This window comes from Fundulus heteroclitus, unplaced genomic scaffold (genome assembly GCF_011125445.2).
Source record: "Fundulus heteroclitus isolate FHET01 unplaced genomic scaffold, MU-UCD_Fhet_4.1 scaffold_196, whole genome shotgun sequence".
Lineage (NCBI taxonomy): Eukaryota > Metazoa > Chordata > Actinopteri > Cyprinodontiformes > Fundulidae > Fundulus > Fundulus heteroclitus.
Window position 1 is genome coordinate 145,031 of NW_023396608.1, and position 8,910 is coordinate 153,940.

An 8,910-nucleotide genomic window follows, 5' to 3' on the forward strand; every position below is an offset into this window, starting at 1 on the left:
TAAGGAAATCAGAATTTTCAAAATTTAATTGAATACAAGAAGATGCAAGCTATAGTAAAAAGAGTTATAAGAAATACAAAAAGAGAATATTGGAGAAATTATTGTAATTCATTAGGAAGAGAAACAGATATAGGGAAAGTATGGAAAATGATTAAATGAATGAATGGTATTAAAAGGGATTATAGTTATCCAGTTTTAGTTAGTGATAGAACAACGGCAGTTATTAATGAAGAAAAAGCAACAATGTTGTCACAAACATTTGTACAAATACATAGTTCCAATAGTATTAGTGAAGAGTAGAAAACGGATAGAGCTATAACTTTATTGGAAAAAGGACATATGATAAACAGAGAAGAAGGAAATAGTATTATTAAAATCGATTTTTCTATAGCGGAGTTAAGACGAGCCATGAGGAAAGTTAAGATGTCAACCCCAGGGAGTGATCAAATATGGTATATAATGATAAATAAGCTAAGTGAATACTCAAAATTAATATTATTAGATATTTATAATAGAAAATGGGAAATGACCTAGAAGTTGGAAAGGGGCTATTGTGGTTCCAATTCCAAAAACGGGTAAAGATAGCTCAAAACCAGAAAATTATAGACCTATTGCTTTAACATCATGTTTAAGTAAAATTATGGAGAAAATGGTAATTGAAAGATTAATTTATTTTGTTGAATCAAAAGGGTACTTATCAAATTATCAAAGCGGTTTCAGAAGAGGAAGAAATAATATGGATCCAATTGTGTGTTTACAACATGAGGTACTAACAGCAAAAGTTAATAAAGAAAGTGTTTTGGCAGTGTTCTTAGATATAGAAAAGGCTTATGATATGATGTGGAAAGAGGGATTATTGATCAAATTGAGGAAAATGTGAATTTGTGGAAGAATTTATCATTGGGTAGAGAACTTAACAATTCAATTCAATTTTATTTATATAACGCCAATTCATAAACACGTCATCTCGAGGCACTTTACAAAGTCAAAATCAATCATATTATACAGATTGGTCAAAAATTTCCTATATAAGGAAACCAGTTGATTGCATCAAAGTCCCAACAAGCAGCATTCACTCCTGGAGAAGCGCAGTGCTACAGGGGGAGTCGTCTGCATTGTCCATGGCTTTGCAAAAATCCCTCATACTGAGCAAGCATGAAGCGTCAGTGGAAAGAAAAACCACCCATTAGCAGGAAGGAAAAACCTCCAGCAGAACCAGGCTCAGTATGAACGGTCATCTGCCTCGACCGACTGGGGGTTACAGAAGACAGAGCAGAGACACAACAAGACAGACAAAAAAGCACAGAAGCACACATTGATCCAGTGATCTGTTATACATTAGATGGTAATAGTGGTGATCTGTCTTCCCTGGATGATGTCACAGTTAACAGAACGTCAGACTAGGTGTACCTACTATGAAGAAAAAAGAGAGAGAACAAAAAGTTACAAGCTGAAATGACAACAGTCATTTCAATGTAATGCAATGCAAAACTGGAGAACAGTAGACTGGAGAACAGTAGAAATCAGTAGAGTGAGAGAAATAGGCCCCGATGTCCTCCAGCAGCCTAAGCCTATAGCAGCATAACTACAGATGTAGCTCAGGGTAACATGAGCCACTCTAACTATAAGCTTAAATTCTATTCTTGATTTAACAGGAAGCCAATGAAGGGAAGCTAAAATTGGAGAAATATGATCCCTCTTGTTGATTTTCATCAGAACTCTTGCTGCAGCATTTTAGATCAGCTGAAGACTTCGAACTGCATTTTGTGGACTTCCTGATAGTAAAGAATTACAATAGTCCAGCCTTGAAGTAACAATACATGGACTAGTTTTTCAGCATCACCCCTGGACAGAATGTTTCTAATTTTGGCGATATTCCTGAGGTGAAAAAAAGGAAACTGTGGAAACCTGTTTAATATGGGATTTAAATGACATGTCTTGGTCGAAGACAACACCAAGATTTTTAACTTTATTTCCAGAGGCCAGAATGGATAATACAGGTAAGAGTTGGTAAGAGTCTTTCAGGGAGAAATTAAAAAGAACCACACAAGGCAGTATTATCAGTCCTTTATTATTTTCAGTTATGATAAATGATGCACTTAAAGAAATAGAAAATGAATTGGGTTGTTCATTGTTTGCTGATGACGGAGCTATTTGGAAACGTAGAAGGAATGTTAAATTTATTGTAGGGAAAGTCCAAAAAGCAATTCATAAGATTGAACAATGGTCTTACAAATGGAGTTTTAAATTTTCGGTAGATAAAACAAAAGTATTGCTTTTTACTCAGAAAAGAAATCAAGAAGTACAACTGAAGTTATATAATCAAGATTGTACTGTTCTCTCTATGTGTTTTGCTCTTGCATGAACACAGATAAACAGCCAGCCAAACTCCTTATTCAAGAGGCAGGAAGTGAGCGGCTTGCTCCTTTATTATCTTCTTACACATTTAGTCAGCATTTCTGACTGCTTTGAATCCAGTGTAAAACTAGAAAAGAAAGATACAAAAAAAATGGCTTAATAAACAGCCATGTAAATATCAGTATTAACGTATCAAAGTATCAGCTGCTTAATATTAACTCAACAGGTATTTTCACAGCCGGCTAGAAAAGCGGCAAATTAGCAAGTAAACACACACACTCTGCTGTCACACAGACCACGACATTTTACCGTTGCTTTTATACACAAAATAACCATAAAAGATATTAACATATCTTATCGAATCTGTAAACAATGAGCAACACTTACAACCATTGCTTTCGGAGAGATTAACTGCATTGTTGCTGCCCTGAGACGATGCACACACGCTCTCTTCCTCTTGTTTGCGTCTTTACTTCCTACTTCCGGTTCGGAAGATTTTCAACATAAAAGCACCGCAAATTCATTTAAAACAGAGAACGGTATATTAACATTTCAAAGTAGTTTTTAAATGTCTTTTAAACATGTTAAACATATTCAGGGCAGAACAAAGATCTAGAGAGAGTAAAGCAATTTAAATTCTTAGGAGTATGGTTTGGTAAAAAAAAACTATCCTGGAAAGTGCACATAGATAAGGTTATTGAAAAATGTAAAAGGATACTTAATATATTGAGATGTTTAGTTGGCTATGAATGTTACATTCCTGCAGTGAAAAGGAAAGGGTTCATAATAAGGTTGGACAATTATTCAGAAAGCTACAGAATTAGGATTAAATGATTTAAATATTAGTCCAACAGTACCATTATCAATAACACCACCGTGGATTTTACCTGAAACAATAGTAGATTTAACAATATTGGAAAAGAAAAATAAAGATAAAATGTATATGTGTAATTCTATAATAGTGGAGGAATATATAGAACAGTTTTATAATTATGTAAAAATGTATACGGATGCATCAAAAAACCAATTACGACAAACTGGAGTAGGTGTAATAATTCCAGAGTTTAAACTGCATATAGGGAAGAAATTAAATGAAGGAATATCTGTTTATACGGCAGAAATGATTGCATTATTAGGTGCTGTAGAATGGATTGAGGAAGTGAGACCATTAAGAGCTGTCATATGTTCAGATTCAAGTTCATCATTGATCAGTTTAAAAAGAAATCATTCAGAAAGCCGTCCAGATATCTTATTAGTAATTCAACAAATATTATATCATATTCAGATGATGGGGTTATCAGCTGTGTTTCATTGGGTTCCTGCACATATAGGAATGAAAGGTAATTAAATGGCTGATAAGAAAGCTAAAGAGTCGATAAATAAAAGTAAGAGTGATTAAGAATAGACATGGGTAAATCAGAGGTTCAAAGTATTATGCTGCCATCTTGTGGTCAAAAATAATACCCGTTTTTATGACAAAATGACATCTTTGATGAAAATTAATTGACTTTCTTTAGGGTTTACACAATTGGTCCAAGAGACTTTTTTGTAGGGACTGAGAAGTTACATCTGCTTACCAAGTTTCATAATTCTCAGACAAAGCATGGCTTGGGGCTTACTGATTTAATGCGTTTTTAATGGTTTTCCACAAACCTGATTTTTGCAATGTGACAGCTCAGGCAAATATGCATATTTCATAAAACCTTTGATAACTTTTAACCCTCAAGGTCTCATCTCCACGCTGAAAAAATTTGAAAGTGATAGCTTAAAATGCCTAGGACTAGTTCGTTAAAGTTTGAGGCAAAAACCGTCAATATTTTACCCTTTGACCCAAAATGGCAGGCTTCCTGTGGGTTTTAGAGCATACCCACAATAGACTTTTTTTCATAACTTTAAGAAAGCTACCTAGGTAAAAAATTTCAGCTTTCTACGTGTTACGGTTTGGCCCAACTCACTCTAGTTGGCGCTGTTGAGCGGGTTTGCCACGCCCGCTTTCAATTACACTAAAATCATGCGATTTCTCACGGGGGACAATTTTGGGCAAAGTTTGGTGAGTTTTCATGCATGTTTAGGCCTCCAAAAAGCCGTTTCAAAAGTCCCAAGAATAAATAATAATAATAATTAAAACCGCAAGCGGTGATGATCGGCCCTCGCAGCAAAGCGCCGCTCTGGCCTATTGGCCACCGCTGGGATTTGCGCACCGCCGGCCGGCAGCCACCGCAGATGCTGTCACGCATTTTGCCCGCCCGTCCACTGGGCGATTCACACGAACGTGTTCGGCAGCGCTCCCCCACAACTCTCAAAAAATCTGGTGCAGATCGCTCGATGCAGCGAGGAGATACAGCCGTTGAATAATGATAATGCATTTGGCCACCGGACTGGACTAAATCATTCAGCGGGCTGGATTCGGCCCGCGGGCCGTAGCTTTGACACCCCTGGTTTAAACATTAGTATACCAATTTAATCAAAGGTATCTTACTAGCTGTTAATCCAGCTTAATGTGAAAAGTTAACAAAACCATTTTAGTTTTTTAAAGTTACTTGCTATTTCATGTGTCTAAGGGTTTTGTTTCTTGCATTAAGACAGCTTTTATGAAAGTTTAACATCTAAATTGGTGGATACACACCCAAAAGTAATGTAAAAGTAACACTTTAGCAATATCGCGGGGTAGCAGCTTTATAAAGGAGGCCCAGACATTCCTCTCCCCGGCCACTTGGGCCAGCTCCTCAGGAGGAATCCCAAGGCGTTCGCAGGTCAGCCGAGAGACATAGTCCCTCCAGCGTGTCCTGGGTCTTCCCCTGGGCCTCCTCCCGGTGGGACGTGCCCAGAACACCTCACCAGGGAGGCATCCAGGAGGCATCCTGACCAGATGCCCGAGCCACCTCAACTGGCTCCTCTCGACGTGAAGAAGCAGCGGCTCTACTCTGAGTCCTCCCCGGATGACTGAGCTCCTCACCTTATCTCTAAGGGAGAGCCCAGACACACTACGGAGAAAACTAATTTCGGGATCTTGTATCCGGGATCTCGTTCTTTCGGTCACGACCCAAAGTTCGTGACCATAGATGAGGGTAGGAACGTAGATCGACCGGTAAATCGAGAGCTTGGCCTTTTGGCTCAGCTCTCTCTTCACCACAACGGACCGGTACAGCGCCCGCTTCACAGCAGACGCTGCACCAATCCGCCTGTCGATCTCCCGCTCCATCTTCCCCTCATTCATGAACAAGACCCCAAGATACTTGAACTTCTCCACTAGAAGCTGGCTCTTTGGACTTTCCTTTTTTAAAAAGCTTATAGTTAGAGTGGCTCATGTTACCCTGAGCTACCTCTATAGTTATGCTGCTATACGTTTAGGCTACTGCAGGACATCAGGGTCTATTGTTCTTCAATTTTGAATGACTGTTGTCATTTCAGCTTTTAACTTTTTGATTTTTCTTTTTTCTTCATAGTAGGTACACCTGGTCTGGCGTTCTGTTAGCTGTGGTATCATCCAGGGAAGACAGATCACCCGCTACTACCATCTAATGTAGAACTTCTGTGCTTTTTTGTCTGTCTTGTTGTGTCTCTGCTCTTTCTTCTGTAACCCCCAGTGTGTCGAGGCAGATGAACGTTCATACTGAGCCCGGTTCTGCTGGAGGTTTTCCTTCCCGTTAATGGGGAGTTTTTTTCCCCGCTGTTGCTTCATGCTTGCTCAGTAGGTAGGATTGCTGCAAAGCCATGGACAATGTAGACGACTCTCCCTGTGGCTCTACGCTTCTTTAAGAGAGAATGCTACTTGTCAAGACTTTGATGCAATGAACTGGTTCCCTTATATAGGATTTTTTTTGACCAATGTGTATAATCTGACCCAATCTGTATAATCTGATTGATTTTGACTTTGTAAAGTGCCTTGAGATTACATATTTCATGAATTGGCGCTATATAAATAACATTGAATTGAATCATCTCTTTAGACCAATCTTTAGACCTATCACATTTTATGAGACAGTTATCTCATTTTAAAGATATAATCATCTAACGTTATTACTCTTAGCAAGTTAAAGCTCCATAAAAATTTTAGACCAGCTTTTAGTTCCACTCTTTTATTATGCACATCTAGGCTACCTATTAGTGATGGGTCCGGCAACACCGATGCATCGGCGCATGTGTCGGTCTCATAGAGCGAAACCCGTGTCGATGTGTGTATTGCTACGGAAAAGTCACGTGACCGATACAGGAACTGTTTCGGTCACGTGACCGATACAGGAACTGTTTCGAACTGACTGACGCGCCAAACTGTTTCTGTTCCCTCTAAGCTGCACCCGTGTGCATTCGCGCACAGCAGCGCGCACAGCAAAGCTATGCTGCGCAGTAAATAAAATCCAAGCTGAACTGTAAACAAAATAACGGTTAATAATGGTTAATTTTTAACCATTTTGCATCTCTGGTGTGATGGTGTACCACAGTCTCGCTCTGTGAGCGCCAGGTGCTGATCGGAGCGCACCACTGATGGATGGGTTAGGCAGACGCCTTTACGGTTGGGCGGGTTGCGCTGTGCGTCTTTGTTCTGAGCGTCGTTTCAGAAAAAACGGCTGATCTACACTGAGTAGAAAGCTGCTACTCTGAGTAGTTCTTCCTCCCTTTGTCATACTCAGCATTTCCGATTTCAGAACAGATAATATCAGTCAGGTAACTAAACACAGCGCCCGATCAACCATTTGTAAAAAATAAAAAAGCCAGTCCACAAGCATCCTCCTTCACATTATTTATTGACTGTATCTAAAAAAAAATCAAATATATGTTTAATTCAGATGAAAATATAAAATAATACAATGCGGCATACAATCATTTAAATTGTATTGTGTATACTTGGTCATCAAATCAGTGTCAGTTAACGCTGTCAACCAGGTTGCCTGTAGGGATTTTTAAGGTCCAGCAGGTGTCAGTATTCAGTGACACAGTATCGGCACAGTATCAATACAGTTTGCCAATGTGTCGAAACGTTTCATGACGCCTCATCGACCCATCACTACTACCTATAAATATAAAGTATGGCATGCCAAAAAACATTTTCAAGAAACGGCAATTTTAGTAATTGCCTTGTAATTTTATATCTAAGCATTAAAAATGATAATATTTCACCAATTTTCACAGCAAGATGGAAATAACAACTATCCAACATTTTAAGATTTTGTAAAAACTTTTTTCCTCTTTTACCTACCTTTTGAAATTAATACTTGTTTCTACTTCTCCAAAATTAAACTTCAAGAAAACTATTGTGCTGTCCTGGGGCCATATGCAGCTAGACAGCTGGGACAAAAGTTCCCCACACAAAGCTTCCTTTTCTTGCGTTCTCTGAATAACCTTTATTCACAAATCTGGCTTTAAACATTCTTTTTGTAAAAAGACGAATATTTTCCAAGGCAGAAGCGTGTAGAACAAATTCAACTTCAACATTAGCAGTTTCCCTAGCTTCATCGCTGAAAAGCAGCTTTTACCAGAGCAAAATACATCAAAGATCTTTTGTTTAAGGTGAGAGCACTAACTATCTCACATAATTCACATAGAGATCTAACAAAGTTGTGATGTCTCACTCTGATTAAATATGAACCCAAAACGTTTCTAACTGTTTTTACCATGGATTTCCTCTGACTAATAATTAATTTATATCTTATTTATGTAATGTATTCACAACATGAATTCCTTGCTGTCTTAACAAAAGGCAGAACAACTATAACGTTACTTTCTATAATTATTACAGGTTCTGCTGAGATGTCAAATTCTGGAGAGTGCTTAGACACCCTGACACACAAATATGGATTTAACTTAATTTCATGTGCACTCGTGAACTTGTTTTAATTGATTTAGTTTTCTTGATGTACTGTAGAGCGTGATGAGGTCTGTTGTGGTATTGTGTGCACTGGATTGAGGGGACAGTTGGTGTTGTCTGTCAAACCCAATCTTCTTAAGCTGCAAATTCAGTAAAGTTACAAGTTTTCTTGCAACCTCTCATATGGAACTAGTCTAAAAAAATAAATAAACTGATAATTAGAAGATCAGTTTGTACATCCACACCAACTCTAGAACCAAAGCCGTATTCAGCTGGATCTTATCCTGACAAAATGTCCCAATTCAGTCAAATAAACTCCAAAAGCTTAGAGGAGATCATTCAGCAGCTAAGTTCCTCCTCATGCTGTCTTGATGCTCTACCCACAGTTTTCCTTAAGAAGGTTTTGCCTGTCATAGCGGCTGATTTGACTCAGATAATAAACACGTCCCTTCTGTCAGGTGTTTCCCCCTAGTCCCTAAAAACAGCAATTATCAAACCACTGTTAAAAAAGAACAATTTAGACAAACTTCTACTCCAGAACTACAGGCCCATCTCAAACCTCCCCTTTATCAGTAAGATTATTGAAAAAGCTGTGTTTCAACAATTAAACACCTTCTTAACAACGACCAGCCGCTTTGACGTTTTCCAGTCTGGCTTCCGTGCTCACCACAGTACAGAGACCGCCCTTATTAAGGTGTTTAATGACATCCATATAAATACAGACTGCGGAAAAACCACCATGCTGG